The 16,302-nt window shown below is 34.3% G+C and overlaps 1 protein-coding gene across 2 annotated transcripts in view; it reads left to right on the top strand.

Annotated features, from left to right (window-relative positions):
- The first annotated feature begins 222 nt into the window (after positions 1–222).
- LOC131855625 (uncharacterized) overlaps positions 223–16,302 on the top strand; it is an 82,430-nt gene continuing 66,350 nt past the window's right edge. For both annotated transcript variants that reach the window (XM_059206917.1, XM_059206918.1), the window contains exon 1: positions 223–407. The gene's annotated coding sequence lies outside the window, so the exon portion shown is untranslated. The remainder of the gene's footprint in view (positions 408–16,302) is intronic.

The raw sequence follows: 16,302 nt of genomic DNA on the forward strand, positions 1-16,302 counted from the left end.
TAATCAGTAGCTCAGCTATCTGCCACATCATTGACGTTCACACGGGGTTCATTCCATAGAACGTCACAACGATTTGAGGGCAAGATGTTGCGTTTGCGAGAAAGAGAGAGTGCAGGCAAAGCACACAGGTGTGCGCGCAGGCAGCCGGCCGCTCGGGCCATCAGCTGTTCGCTCGCTCGTGCCCGTTGTCGAATGCCGCTTGCATTGCGGGCAGGCACTGATCACTGAACCCAGTCTTCGTCGTCACTTGCTCGCGACTAGACGCACAAATCCCCCGTTCACTCGCTACTTCTCGATCGCTTCCCGCGTACACTACTGTGACCACGGATGTATGTGTGTGCATGTTTATGATCGTGTTGTCGCTGACACGGCTATAGCGGGCAGCGAGCTCTTTGTCTAATTAGCAGGTAGGCGACTCTTCACTAAACTTTTTGTTGCCGGGACCCAATCGAGTTTGCTTTTGTTTCAGTGACTTTTTTCCCATAATTGATTTTATGTCACGTAGGCACATAATGTGAATAATAAAATTAGGCGATGGTATACACTGACAGTTGTTGCTTTATTTTTTAATTGACTTAATGTCTCTTTAGGTGTTATTATACAAGATGCGGTGTTATAAATTAGAAACAAAGGTTACGCTCAAGCGGCTCGTTGAAAAGAACCGAAACAGGTTTGCTGTGGAAAGGCATCTGGCACGCACTAATTGAAATAGCATCCACTGACGTTCATAAATTGATTCTTGTGGAGAGTTCTGAATTTGTAATGATAAAACAATATATAGGCACACCTACATGCCACGAGATGGTCTATGTAGGCGAAGAGGTACCTATCATTAGTTGATTGAGCATTTGTGATCTTCTGAATGATTATTATAATAGTCCTATAAATAAACATATCAATATCGTCCTACAGTGTAACCTTGTAATAATAGTGTTACGGTATTGACAAGGTTGAGTTTGGTTTTGGCAATTTTGCATCTATCTATAGTTAGATACGTACCTAACTATCTATATCTATCAGATAACTAGTTGACCTCGTTGTAATATTCAACAGCTATCAATCTATATTTACTTACTTATCATTTGCTAAGTAATGTGGTAGTTGAAGGGTATTGTAGCGATACTAGATGTTAATAATCGGTCAAAGTGATTGATAAGAGAATAAAGTGGGAGGGGGTCGAAGGATGGTGGGAGAAGCGCCAGGGGAGGAAGGGGAGGGGAAACTGGGAGTACGATGACGTAAATTAAATTTAACTAATTTACTTTTATTTAAGTACATTGTAAAATATAACATCTAAGTATAATAATTTGCCTGACCAATTAATTAATGGATATTGTAATACTTAAAAATATATCTATATATTTGTTTTTTATTTATTAAAGCAACACCAAGGCTAACTATACACGTGTTGAATCAATATAAAAACACATTAAGCCTCTGGCAGGGTTGCACAAATAACAACATATTTATTGTGTATATTTACTATAATATCAGTTAGGTGAATTATTTTCTTCGGATATAAACAATACAGGCCTTATCATTATTATGAAACATAAACAAACCCACACACAAAACACTAGTACGTACTACGTACATTATTAATCTCTATGAATAATTGTGAAACCTTCAAACCAAACCACAGATGTACCTAGGTAGTAGTATAGGTCTATTTAATGAAACGATTTTACTCAGATATGCAGATTTATGCATCAACATCAAACCTGAGACGTTCGCGTCCATATACATGTGTCTGAATTAAATGTTCAAAAAGTAATGAATACAAATAATTCTAATAACTCAACAAAATAAAAATTTATATATAAATCGTAAATGTTAATAAGTTGAGCCGTGAAGATTCCAAATTAACCCAGTTAAAAAAATCAATCAATACATTTATACATAATCTTACGTTTTGTCTGGTTGACTTTTTAAGATTCCAAGTTAACCAAAATCTAAGAAACCAACAAATTCAATTCCATTGTCACAACCCCAATCCCCAGTTCCCTTCAGTCGGAGGACTATGTGAATTGTATAGATTTTTGACATAATTAACTGGAAATGCGGCGAAATGTTTCATAGAACATGTTGCTAAATTAGCTAAATATAGATTATAGTTATTTTTTTAGTGACCTCAACTTAATAAAGAAAATATATTTAGTTAGATTACAATCCCAAAAAGATTCCTTGTTCTACTTAAAAAACTAATACTTACATACAACATTTCATCTCCGTTTTCAACCCCTTACTACCCTTTTTCAGGTCAGTTTTTTTCTATCTACAGAAATTCGACCTCTATAGTTTTAGTATATATGTATAGATAAGAATATCTATGTTTTCTTTCTTGTTATAATTCGATTACCACAAAGTATAACTGTTAATAAATAAGTATTACATTTATTTGGTCATATTACTGTCAGAATCAGTGACAAGATTTGCAAGACTCAATTACAGAGTACAGTACAGTAGCCCGTTATCTTATACCACTGGTCATACGATTAAGTTCAAGGCTAATATTGTGGCCGTAGTCGTAGGTATCATCAGTAGTCACTAGATACAAGCATACCTGCAAAACTATTATAATAATACAATATTTTAGGACCATTCACACAGGGCTATATATTACCAAGCTAAGCAGAGCTTATGCTATAGATTCTCGACAACTGATATAAGTACATAGTTACTTTAATATTGTAAATACACATATAATAACTCTTATACATATATATAATTTATGTACCGATACAAACAATCTTACTCATGAATATAATCGTAAATCATGAACTCGCGACCATTGGAAATAACGCGGTGAGCTACCAACCGCTCGACTATTAAGGCCGCCTGTAAAAATATACGTGATATAAATTAACAAGATGCCGTATTTCATAGATACTAGATATACTAAATGTGAACACAAACGTATATCATAGATAAAGAACAATGTGACTAATTGAATTCTTCTGTACACAGCTATACAGACTGTGACGTATACATTTAAATACAATAACTTATACATAATAGTATTACGCATACATAACAATGTCCTTGGGTCGCCCCAGGCATCGAACCGGGGTCGGCAGGGTCAATCCCTTAGTATAAAACTACTGTGAAACTATATTTGGATCTGTTTGATTGTCATTTATAATCACGAATGTATAAAATACTAATTAAATTCTAATTTTAACAATCAATTAAGTATAATCAGTATGTAATGGAAATTTAATACAATTTCGATGGAATTCAGGAAGCTGGACTGCATTCTACAAAAGATATGGCTCTAATTATGCAATAATAATTATCTATATATATGTAATGCATAAATTTTGAATTCCTTACGAAAATTGCGCAGTCAGAGGGGTATGAATAATTAAACTTTAAATAGAAAAGGAGCACAAAAATGCTATATCTTTTTTAATTGTACATAAAAAATACATTAAATCAATAAAAACATTACACACACGAAAATGTATTTGACAGACATTTTATTGTTAGTCTGTGGTCAAATTGCGAATAGATTAATATTGTCTAATAATATTTGTCTATATTCTTACTGAATGTCATACATAATTATAATAAATTTACTAATTAACAATATATTAAAATGAATTACTGAGCGATCATTCATGAAATATATTTTTAAAACATTACGCATTTAATAAATCAATTGTTCCTTTAAGAAAGTAAAAGTTTTTTACTACGTGCATATAAATATAAATATGGTATATACATCAAAATAAACATTTTACAATTTTTGTCTGTCTTTCTATCTGTCTGTTTGTTCCGGCTAATCTCTGAAATGGTTGGACCGATTTTGACGGGAATATTTTTTGGCACCTAGCTCATATAATAAGGAGTAACTTAGGCTTATTACTATTAGAGTACTTTTATTTTAGAAAAATAAAGTTAAATTCCACGCGGAAGAAGTCGCGGATACAGCTAGTTTATATATATAAACATAATAACGCGAAAGAATTAGATGTCTTTAATATTGACTTCGGCCGAGAACAACCTTCAGTTAGATAGATACGATAATGACTGTAGTGATCGTGTCCATTTTGTCCTTTTAATACCGTTGTATCTACGTCATGGAAATTATAATGCATTTCGTAAGTCGAGTTATGCTAATTAAAATTAAAAATACATTAACTTGTTCGATACAAGAAAGAGCTCTGTTTTTTTTATATATTTGGATTGGCTGATGCAGCTGGTAGAATTTAGACCACAGTTGACTGTATGCGTTGGCATCACTTAGTTGTCGCCTTGACAACTATTCTATACAGTACCGAAATTTCACTGCCATATCTCTCGTCAAATTGAAACACAATTAACAAAAAGCAAGGTATGCATGAAATATGTGAAGACAGTGGTAGATAGACTACTTTGTAGAAAGTCCCTTGGTGGTCTATCAGTTTACTTCCGATGGTGGCGGATTCGTTTCCTCGTACGTTGCAAACATTTGTATTCACGAGTATGGTTGTTTGTATTGGTCTGGTTATTTATGCTAGTTGTCTAGTACCCATAACATAAGCTCTGATTAATTCAGAACTAGCTGGCGCTGTGTGAATTGTCCGGTAATTATTATTGTTATTTTATTAAATACGTATTATTTTAATAGAAATCAAAACGTGGATCCATAGCGGAGTATTAAACCAACCGACCACATCAATTATAAGTTTACAACGTTTATAACTCATCGACATGACTGAACCATAAAAACAGATCGAGAGCGCGGTAGAGCGTGGCCACGTTTGCCCGCTGTTCGCGTAATGCATTTCCCGCCAACTGCGAACAGGGATACCAACCGTACGAGCTTCTTCGTACAGGTTACGAGATTTTTGGGTACAAGATACAAAATCTGTACGAAATTTGAGCCTACTTAAGTTTATGTACTTGTTTTTAGTTAAGTAGTACGAACTATAGCTACTACTCATGTAGAGCAAAGTGATGTACGAGGTTGGATGGCAAAGCTAAGTTAATTTACGAGATTATTTCCTTCTTTGGAGATAGCAAAAAATTAAGGCAAACAAGAGATTATTTCCATTTTTGTACATTCATTCATAATTTAAGAGCCGGGCTCTTGTCAGTGGAGCTCTTGCGGTTTTCCCTGATTTTCCATTAATCTCTTTAGTTGTTGATATGACACGACTCCAACTTTTCCTTAATTTGCCTGATATAACAGTTAAAAAATTAAGGTAAGCATTCCTGTTCAATATTATTACACGCAAGGATGACAACTGTATCAGGATACTTGTGTTGTTCTACATTTTTGGTCGTTGGTATGAGCACATATTTATTCCGTTGAATTTCGGAAATAAGTCAAAAATACGATGATATACGAGGTTACAGGGCCAATTTGTGATTACACGAGATTTTTGTCTTCTTGGGTTCGAGGCTAAATGCTTTGATGTTGGCAGCCCTGATTGCCCGTCTCTCGCGAATCCTACAGTGCCCGTTGCCCGTCGCTAGACGCCACGCGCGGACTATGTGTTATTATTTTTAGTAGCGTGTTCCTTGGATCAATCAGCTACAAATGAGATTAACTGCGCGTAACCTATATTGGCATGTTTTGTTTATGGTCTCCGTGAAAGACTTTTGTCTTTACACTTTCTGTGTCTTTGAGAACAATTACCCTTTTTGTTAGTTCACAAGCTAGTGATGCAACTGTACTCTATTTTGATGGATAAATGTAATCAATGGAATTTAATCATACATCTACTTTCTCATAACTATGTTGACTGCAATGTACCATGCCTGGTCACCCTGCACAGGACCCATTCTGGAAACCATCGAGAAATAATGTCTGGGAAATTTGCCACGATTGGCTAACGACTACAATTTATTCCTCACTTGTGGACTAACAAAGTCCACAAAGTAGTGATATAACTGAACATTCTATATTGTTGGACAAACTGATACTATTGGAACTGGCCTCATCTGAGCTTGCGCTTATACGCTAATGTAGTACAGAGTTTAATTATATATCTACTTCTATACGACTAAGTTGATATGCAATGTACCATATCAGGTCTACAACAACACGGCTCATTCTGGAAACCATCGAGATAAAGAGTAATTACTGGTAAATTCGCCACAATCGGCTAACTGACCAGAATTCATTCTCCACCGGTGCCCCGCCAGCGTATACCGTTAATGCGAGTTCATTCCATATTCATTCAATATTAAACGCTACGATTTATACATACGTCCTTTGCTTCTTCTGTATCCATCATCCAAACTTTGAATGTTTTAATATTTCGTAAAATAAAAAAGTGCTCGTTGAAAATGAGGTAAATTAGTAATAATTTGAATTAGCTTTACATACTCTCAATAATATAGAAGACTTCACTAGTAAATACCAACTGATTCCGCTGCGCACTTCATTTGGTATTCATCCGGCTGTATCAATTAATGGATCAAACATTTTATGTGCACTGCAGTTCTTTTACTGCAGTACTAAGCTGGCAGACTTTGTTTATGCAACAGATAGGTACGAGTGGATCTATAAATATTTTATAGATGGAAAGCGTGGCATCGTGGTTTACTACACCATATTATAAACCTCAAAGACGTGAGTTCAAATCTATTTGATAACTGAAAGTTTTTACATTTTTTCTGTAAACTTTTAGTTTTAGTTTAATTCGTTTCATCATCATCATCATCATCATCGCAGCCCGGAAGACGTCCACTGCTGGACATAGGCCTCCCCCAAAGATTCGTTTCATGTAGCTGTAATTGCACTGTGAAATGTGATATGTCAAGTATTACGGCTGGTCAAGTTTTTGCGATGACCATACTTCGACAATTGATAATGCCTCTGAATGCTCCATTGGAGAGAAGGGGAGTAGATTTTGGTAATAGGGACTCGTTCTCTTCAACTTCCACTTTTTAAGATTTTAAAAGGAGGATCTCTAAACATCTCACAAAGCGAATGAACACTCATGAAATCCTTGTAAAGTGCGAGGAATTGAATTGACCATAGGAAGTAATCGGTGTGCTAAATTTTTAGACCACCGGGGCCGTCTGTATAGAGTTTTATGATGTATATATATTGAGTTTTATTCCGTCGAATTGAGTCTGCCTAGTGGTAGGAAACAGCGCGCGTCGACACGACCTCCGAGCGCGTCACTTGGAGGCCGCGCCGCTCTCTCTCCGTGTTACTCTACTATTAGATATTCTGTGGTTACCAGCACACATATTACATACATATACACCACATCATAAGCAAATAATTTAATGTGTGAATTGTCCCGGATTATTATTACTTTTCTTCTTTAGTACATACACTCTTGACAGAGTGGTCGTGGTTTTCATGATGGTATCTATTCGTTGTCCTTGGTCAGCTAATCGCAATTTGCCTCCATCTGGTACGGTTTTTGGCTGTACGAGAACATTGTACAATGGACTGCTGTGTAGCCGTTTTTATAATGTCAGTCCATCGCGTTGATGATCCACCCCAAAAACGTTTGCCCTCAACTGAACCTTCGATAATTATTCTTATATTGGAATAAAAAAAACATCAACATTATCCTAATAACTTCGATTTGATTTTATTTAAATGAAAATAAATTTGACGACCCTGGTAGTGTCGCAGTTGAGCACACTGCCTTACATTTAGTCGGTCGCTGGTTCAATTCTTGTTTAATACAGGCATTTGTATTAGTACGTTTATTTGTACTAGTCTGAGTGCTTTCTATGTCTAGGTCCATACGACTAGTATTATAAATGCGATGCCAATTTGTTTGTTTTCACTACTAAACGGTCGAACGAATCCTAATAAAATTTGTATATAGACAGGTTAAATATCCTTTGTCTCAATTAAATTGTAATAAGAACCGTATTTTTCTTTCTTTTTACTTAGTTTCGCTGATGAGAAAAAGTGCCATGGAACACGCTTATATATACTATTATTGTGTGTATATCTATGCATAATTATAAATGATAACTGAATTATTAAATAATCTACGCAACAAACTCTACAAACTTGCTATTTCTTCTCGCATTTACTTATTGCTCTGTATTCCTACAGAAAGCTAGGAACCTTATAAATAAGAATTCGCTTATAAAGTATTTCTTCAAATTCCCATAGGAGTAAAGAACCAGGTACATATCAGAGGAACAGTTTAAATAAGCAGATTATTATATACATGTAAGAAAAATCTTTAATAAAAATATCTTTACCTGCTCTTGTGCTAATTCAGTTGAAAATAGCTGGAATACTGAGCACAATACAAATAAGTAACCCGCCACGGATTCTTTTGTGATGGTTACCTCAGTATTATAAGAATACTTGCAATATTTAAATTAAATATTATCAGACATTAAAAAAACTTGCTAGCTGTGTTGATAGTATTACGAAACAAAAGTGGTATACTTTTTTTAATTGAACATCAAACGACCGTTACTGTCCCTCTTTGATTATCCATAGGAAATTGAAAATAGAATAACATGAAGGTTGAGTGTGCAAGGAATTTTTACCTCTATAATTATGCAGTGTGAGATTATTTTTTATTGTAAATCAACATACGATAAAAGGATGTTTATTTTAGTCCCTTTTTAATAATCGAATGATGTGGGCGGTAAGGGACAGGCGGTACTTACAATCGTATTTCAACAAAGTCAATCTAATATTGATACAGATATCGATACTTGGTTTACATTATCGTATTATAGGCGTAGAACTACAACCGTTATTAATACAAATATATCCAAAAATTATTAAAAATTTATGTTAGAAATGTGGGTGAAAAAGAATAGGTATTCTTAATTCAAACATTAAAAAGTTTAAATTAGTAAATAGTAGATGAAAATGAACAGTCATACTTAATACAATATTCTCAATTTATTCGATAGACATTCCACAGTCTTTCGTTACAAACAAATTCAGATGAAAAATAACAAGCATTTTAATTCAAAATTATTGAATAAACTTGGACAGTCTGACATTAGAAACCATTTACTCGAAAAAGAATATCATTCTTATTTCAAAATTATACATATCAGAAACTTTTAAGCGTTTACAATTTAAAAAATATACTTAGACAAAAATGAACGGGCATTCTCAATTCAAAATTGTTTGAAAAACATTAAACATATGATAACCAGTAAATATTAGGGGTTCTTAGTTCAAAATTACTTGATAAGCATTCAATAGTCTTATGATACACAAAGATAAGGATAAAACAGGAGTTCTTATTTTAAAATTATTTGAAAAACATTAAACAGTAAATATTAGGCGTTCTTAATTCGAAGTTCTTAGTTCGAATAAATCTTATGACAGAAATAAAGAGGATAAAATGGGAGTTCTTAATTCAAAATTAAAATTATTCGTTAAAGATTCAACTACCTCACATACAAAACGCTAATTACCACGTATATGTGTAGTGTGTATATGCGGATAGCTACCGTCTGTTAATAGGTCAACGTACAAGGCGACGGACGGCGCCGGTAAAGACAGTTATATGATAAACCCACTGACAATATTCCAAGGCATTTATACACATGTGAGCGGTTTTCTGCGAGATGTATAACACAACGGAGCTTGATTAGGTTTATAGTATACTATTTCATAGCCGCGAACTTGTCTGCATTTCTTTGTTAAAAATATATATATCAATCACGTGATGCAATCTAGTTTCGAGTCTTTCATTAGTTCATTATATTCCGTTTAGTCATGAATAGGTAACTGACAGACAGACAGAAACGATTTTACATTTATAATATATTGTAGTATGGATATAAACCAAGGCACATTTTAATTGTTAAACATGTAATTTGTAACATGTTTTCTTTACTTTTTTATGAAATTGGAAAATGTTAATCATAGAATGGTTTATATCAATAAAAGTTCAAAGAAAATTAATTAATTCTCAACCATTCGGATGATACCTTCGTGTTTACTGTATAGAAAAGGCTCACTCTATTTAGTTCTAAGTATTATACAGACTAAATAGTTTCATATTTTCCGAATGGAGACTAACAATATAAACAATAATTTCATGAATAAAACAGTTTATATATATATATATATTGTGAGTGGAATCGAACACGCGTCCCCCAGAAGTTGGAGAAAGCGAAAAGGCAGTGTGCTAAATCACTAGACCACCGAGGCCGTCAAAATATGTATTAAATATTTTTGTATGTATAGTGTTCACTTATTTGTTATTTATGTCTTCTTGTATGTAAGTTGTTATCGACGTAATATGGGCTCGTTAGCCATAGCTCCACGTCTTTACTCCGCGGCGCTTGCGCAGGGACTCTCTTCCCTCTTGCGCACGGCGGTCCGTGTACGCTCGGCTCGAGACGATAGATAATAAACTGCTAGTGTTTCCACATACACTACATCTCTCTCCTTTTTAAGTTTATTTTCTTTTCAAGCATGAATCAATCCACTCTATTAGGTATTTGTTCCTTGGAGGCATGTGTGCTACGTTACAACGATGGTGGACTCATTTTGACACTATACTGCCACACATAAGCCGAATGCCTCTAGTGCGATTGACCTTTCCAGCGTAACCAGCACCGTGATTTTTCCTCCTCTTTTAAATATAAATTACATTTATATATTAACTCCAATTTACTCTGTGTTTCACATACTTCACCTTTCTTCTTTTATATTTGTTTTCATATAATCGTTATTCCACTTTGTTATTGTGTAATATTATGTAAGATTAGTATAAAGCACTTCTGAAAAAATGTTGTATGTTTATGACCAGAATATCTTTATCATAGTAGTCACTACTTTATATTTTGTAGGTTTACGGTAAATACTTATATATTTTTTTCCATTCTATCTGTCTCATGCAATGTGTTATTTACATGTAGTATTTTTCTTTATCATGTACATTTGAATACTGATTATCTAAACATAATCTGGAATTTCTTCAAAACTCCCCACTATTTATTATTATCATTCCATACAATATTGATGGGTCCTGTGGTGGTATACCAGAATATTATTATTATATCAAGAGTTGCATCAACAATTGCAAACGACTTTCCACTATATTCTGTCTACACATCTGATATCAGTCCATGTAGTATTAATTGGGTATAACTATAACCATTCTTCATCGTACAAAATTATCTCTCTTATCACCTGCATTAATTCAGTGCTAAAATATTAGGAAAGGTTGTCAGACCAGTCTTTGAGCGATCGACATATACCACATATATCACCACAGCGACTCTACGTACTCCAGCAATCGTCAATTATATTAGTTATAGAAATTATATTTTCGACCAAAATTAATTTTTTGTCCTATGACTTTTGATTTATTATATTTTACTGAATCCGCTCCATTTCACTCCGATAATTAATATGCATTAAAACTGGCAATTTTTTATTACTTATATTCACCCGCAATTTAATGCAACATTCTATCAATTTACCTTTAATGAATAGGACACCATTCCTCAATACACAATACAATGCTTGATGACCCCGCCAAAGACAATTTAACACAAACTGGACGTTAATACGCAATTTAATGCTTAACGACCCAGCCAACGCAATTTAATGCAACCTGTCCGCCAATACGCAATTTAATGCTTGACGGCCCAGTCCAACGCAATTTAATGCAATCTGTCCATCAGTTCGCAATTTAATGCCTGATGGCCCAGCCAACGCAATTTAATGCAATCTGTCCATCAGTTCGCAATTTAATGCCTGATGGCCCAGCCAACGCAATTTAATGCAATCTGTCCATCAGTTCGCAATTTAATGCCTGATGGCCCAGCCAACGCAATTTAATGCAACCTGTCCGTCAATACTCAATTTAATGCTTGACGGCCCAGTCTACCTTACCTCTGTAGCTCCTTTTTAGAATATCAATGCCATTGTCACCGTCATTATAATCCATTGAACTTCTTAATTCATCCTCTTTAAGTATTGGTTATTAGTATTATGCTCATTGTTTTTCTTCCTTTGCTAATTTCTTTAAGGTCATCTGAGCCAATAGTCACTTTATAAGCAAATCATGAACTCCTGCAAAACACCAAATTTTATAATTATAGCACAATTAAACGCCACTCTTATCCATTTAATTTTCACAATATATACATTTATGACTACTAATATTAAACATATTTCAGATTTATGTACTCCACAAGAATGTCCAGTAAATAATTCTAATCTAAAGTATGGGAATACTAATAGTATCCTCAGAACTATTTTTTTTTTCCACTAATGTATCGTTAGTAATTGTTACTATCATGCATCATGGTTTACATTATTATCTAGTAATAATAATAATAATTGTGCAGCCATAATATAACGCACCTCATTCACAATAATATACCTCGTATATAACGACTTTCTTGATTTAACTAATTCTTTGTAATCCCTTGGATTTTCCATAAGAATCGATGTAAAATATACCTTTACATTGCGACATTATTATTATTTTTTTTATTTTTAAATTTGGAAAAAACACCTCTTTCTAAGGAATTTTCTTAACCCAAAACCTTTATCTAATGTTCCCACCAATGGTATGACTCTAACTCTACTTATCTCTTATCTCATAAAATGTGATTCATGTCAGGACATGTTTCGACGTACTTTTGTTCGTAGAACAATAATTGTTGTTCGATGGAAAGTAATGTAAAGTTTTGTAAACACTGCTGCTCGTCACTATTGTTAAAGATTCAAGTGAAATGAAATGGCTTAGACAGGTTTTTTTTTTACCTTTTTATAACGAAGTTTAGACCAACGTACCTTCAACATAGTAAATCTCAGTTCAACAAATTACTTGATATACTATATATATATATATATTCGATTTGTTTTATCGAGGTTGCACTGTAGTACGTATGTAAAAGTTAAAACACGCTAATTTGTCTAAGCTACCCTGCAATGCGGCCAAAGTATTTAGAGAGCGACCAACACCAGTACTATGACGATAAACAAATACATGTATATATTTTACAACTACTACAATGAAGCAGGTATCATTTCCTATTAGCTATCTCAAAACTCAAAACCACATTAATACACTTATTTCGCATATCGCGACACTACACAATTCCAGCCGCAACTGGATTAACTGTCAATTAAAAATGACTCCCCATCGCTCCAACATCCCCGTCACATTCATATAAAACAGCTGTCAGCGCTGTCTGCATGTGATCACAAAACAAATTCTAACTCCATTCCACAGCTACTAAATGCGGTACATTAATGCAATTATGGCTATTATTCCTATTATTTATTCAAGCTTCTTTAAATAAAGAATATTCATATTCTATTCCATGTTCCCGAAACTTCAAAGAATATAAAAACATTTTTTTTTTTCCACTCTAATAACCCCTTTACTCATCCGCATAATGCATTAGGCGAGTAGGTACAATAATTCAGAACTTAATAGTAGTTCTATTTCATGTAACCATTATTGTGCAATTTCTAATTTACTGGTATTTTTAAATTAGAGAGAATCTTAAATATGATTCCATAAAGACATACTCACCACCACTGTACTATACTATAGCTTATTATTAAAAGTTAATCACTGTCCTTTCTGTAAAATAATAGAATAATTAATTCTATATACATAATTAGGTATCCTTTTTCTCGTTCCAGTGTTACTGACTATAGAAACCACACACCGCATACAGAAACAGCACTCCTGTACCTTACATCCGGCCATAACTAGCGACACACTTCCTCGCAATATAATAGTCGGCATCTCAACCTCTTGACTACGTTGTTTTTTGTTTTTCTTCAACAAATTCATTAGACACTAAATTCACCAAACCAAAAGATTGCCTTCTAGGTCGCAAGTTGTAGATGCGCGCTTCATTTTAACACAAAGCACAAATTGTTAAAAATATGCCATACAAGTAGATAGGCACCTTGCACTACACAACCTGTATAGTAGACCCCAACATAATATATCAAACTAATAATTAATCTACATTTAAAACCTTCCTATGTAAAACAATTGCAATTCCCACCGGCATCCATTGGAATGCTCACTAATAATTATTATTTATAAATTACATAATCCAAAAGCCAAATCCAATCCAAATAAAAACATTTTAACCACACTACTTCGCGGCTCTGCTCGAATACCAGAATAAAATAGTCTGCAGGTATTCCGAACAACTCATCCGCATCGAAATGTATGGGACACTGTTACCCAGATACTTCAACACTTGCAATCAATTAAGGCAAATATAAATATTGTCCACCAAGCACTGCTCAAACCGTGTGTCACCCCACCTTAGATTTTACTATTGTTGTACAAAACAATATACATATACAAATATAATACCCAACATCAGTACTATAATGCAGGTACAATTGTCAGCTCACCATCATTTGTAATAATATCGTATCACCCGACAACATCGTAATATTATGCCGTACAAAATGTAATATTTGGTTATCATGTGATCATTACAGTTAGAAAGAGGAACTTTAGACCACTTTCATTTGCAGCAATACCCTAAAAGAAAATAGTGACATTTGAACACTAGTCACCACATCTGTATAAATACAATAAGGCGGCCCTATTGCCAAAAGTAATTAAAGTGCATCGACACCTAGAAAAGATAAAGCAAAACAAACGTGTCGTCCGCACAGTGCTCTATTTTATTTCATATCCACAGGTCTATTGCATCACGTAATATGATGTCCCACTAAACATCTCACCGTCACCGTCCCCTCATGAAACGAACATGCAGCGGCAACTACAATCATTACCGATTTTTATTTCAACACGGAAATACGGAAGGAGGAATGGGATTGTTAAAATAATCCCACTGCTAACAATGTATCACGCCAGAGGGACCTCCACGCGGTTCCCCTCAGAAACAATCGCGACAAATTAACACGAACCCACCACGACGGGCCAACCGATCCTATCCCCCCCCGCTCATTCTACCATACTCCATCAGTGCCACGCCAGCGCAGGCAGTACACCATTATCATACATTAAAAATAATAAATCACGGATATACGTAAACATATTACTACAATGATTATTAATACGACTATTCCTACCAGCTAGAGACACTATAGGTATAGCAAGTACAATTTATAATTAGGTACCTACTTACTTGGCGCAAATCGATCGTAAACCGATGTTACCCAGCTATTGTTTTTTCTGTATAGGTCTATATAATTCGCTCCCCGTGCGGCCCCACCATAATCCTTCTAAATTTGTAATTACTCCGTACCCGTAGGTATATGTATATCTTATTAAATGATTTTGTACTTATCTTTGTTAATATCAATTTTGCCTCGTCGCCACATATAGTGTTCACTTATTTGTTATTTATGTCTTCTTGTATGTAAGTTGTTATCGACGTAATATGGGCTCGTTAGCCATAGCTCCACGTCTTTACTCCGCGGCGCTTGCGCAGGGACTCTCTTCCCTCTTGCGCACGGCGGTCCGTGTACGCTCGGCTCGAGACGATAGATAATAAACTGCTAGTGTTTCCACATACACTACAGTATGAATGCAAATATTGGAATGTATACGTAAACATAAATATACCTAAGTAACATGACTATGTCAAACGAATACTCAAGCTATAATGACTTTTAATATTAATACTGTTATGTGCTATTTTTTAATGAAACTGTAAAATGTAGATTACTGTATTTTGATTATGTAAGATATAAAAATAAAAACAAAATCTTATTAAGTACTGTTTAGTGTTAAAAAAATGGTAAAATTTACGAAATGTAGGTAGTGCTGTGATTGATTACTTTACCATTTGTACAAATGTATACATGAAGACATCTTCACGACTGTAGACCAAGTTGGGATAGCTAGAGGAATTGTCAACTCTGGCCAAATAGGTCTCGTGAACTCGGTACTTGATTACTCTACGGTACTAGACTACTACCCCTCAAACTATTGACTCTAAAACCTCATAACATACCCCAATATTATAATATAGATAATATAATAAAAATATCATTATCCAAAAAAAAAATAATACTAATTTACATTTTTAATAAAATAAATAATATATAATATCAAAACAACTTGACAGATGACATTAGGCATTTAAAGAAAGGTCTATTTTAAGGGTTTTTTTAAGGGTCGGCAACGCGAAATGAGGCCTCTGGTGTTTCAGGCGTTTATAGTCACCTGAAACACAGATTACAAAGCAGGCTGCTTGCTGATTGAAATAGGTGAGACTGAGGCACCCACGCAGATAGCTTTTTACAAACTCTACTTATTAAATACCTTTATAATTTGAATTGAAATAATTACGTCGTATATTTATAATGTTAACAGCTTGGTATTTCGGAACCGATACGATACTGAAACCTTCAAGAAAAGAACTTATTCCTTC

Source organism: Achroia grisella, unplaced genomic scaffold (assembly GCF_030625045.1).
Source record: "Achroia grisella isolate CSIRO2021 unplaced genomic scaffold, CSIRO_AGI_Agris_v1 utg146, whole genome shotgun sequence".
Taxonomy (NCBI): Eukaryota; Metazoa; Arthropoda; class Insecta; order Lepidoptera; family Pyralidae; genus Achroia; species Achroia grisella.